Source organism: Monopterus albus, unplaced genomic scaffold, assembly GCF_001952655.1.
Source record: "Monopterus albus unplaced genomic scaffold, M_albus_1.0 scaffold131.1, whole genome shotgun sequence".
Classification (NCBI taxonomy): domain Eukaryota; kingdom Metazoa; phylum Chordata; class Actinopteri; order Synbranchiformes; family Synbranchidae; genus Monopterus; species Monopterus albus.
In genome coordinates, this window is record NW_018128011.1 from 1,336,348 (window position 1) to 1,336,929 (window position 582).

General features: G+C 48.1%; 1 pseudogene; it reads right to left on the reverse strand.

Annotated features, from left to right (window-relative positions):
* Positions 1-399: 399 nt before the first annotated feature.
* The window catches only part of LOC109967567 (protein FAM57B-like), a 9,345-nt pseudogene continuing 9,162 nt past the window's right edge, over positions 400-582 (reverse strand).

Below are 582 nucleotides of genomic sequence, written 5' to 3' on the forward strand. Positions count from 1 at the left end.
GGATAAAGTGGAATATTTGGAAGCACAATCCAAGCAAAAAAACTTTGCGGGAATCAAGGAGACAGCTGGAGAAAGCTGGATGGATGGGGAGGGCAAAGTTAAGGAGATTCTAAAGAACAATCTGCAGATTGAACATGAAATTGAAATGGAGAGGGCTGACAGAGTCGGGAAACCCACCGATCGTGGTCCAAGGGCGGTGATGGTAAAGTTGAGGAATGAGAAAGACAAAACACACATATTGCAGCAGGCAAAGAAGCTCAAAGGATCTAACATCTATATAAATGAAGATTACACCGAGGCTGTGAGGAAGAGAAGAAAGGAGTTGATGCCGAAGTTAAGGGAGGCCAGGGACAGAGGAGACATCGCGTTTCTGAGATATGACCGACTAGTGATCCGTCCTCAGAACCTGGGACCAGGACCCAAGTCCAGCACGCCGAAGACCAGCATGCTGAGACAAGGAGTGGGAGGAGGGGCCCCTGGACCCTCGGCTGCATGGGAAAAATACGATGTATGAAGAAACACGCAGGTGTATTGATATTGGCAAGGGCAGATGAGTGTTGAATCTACAACACCAAGCATGAC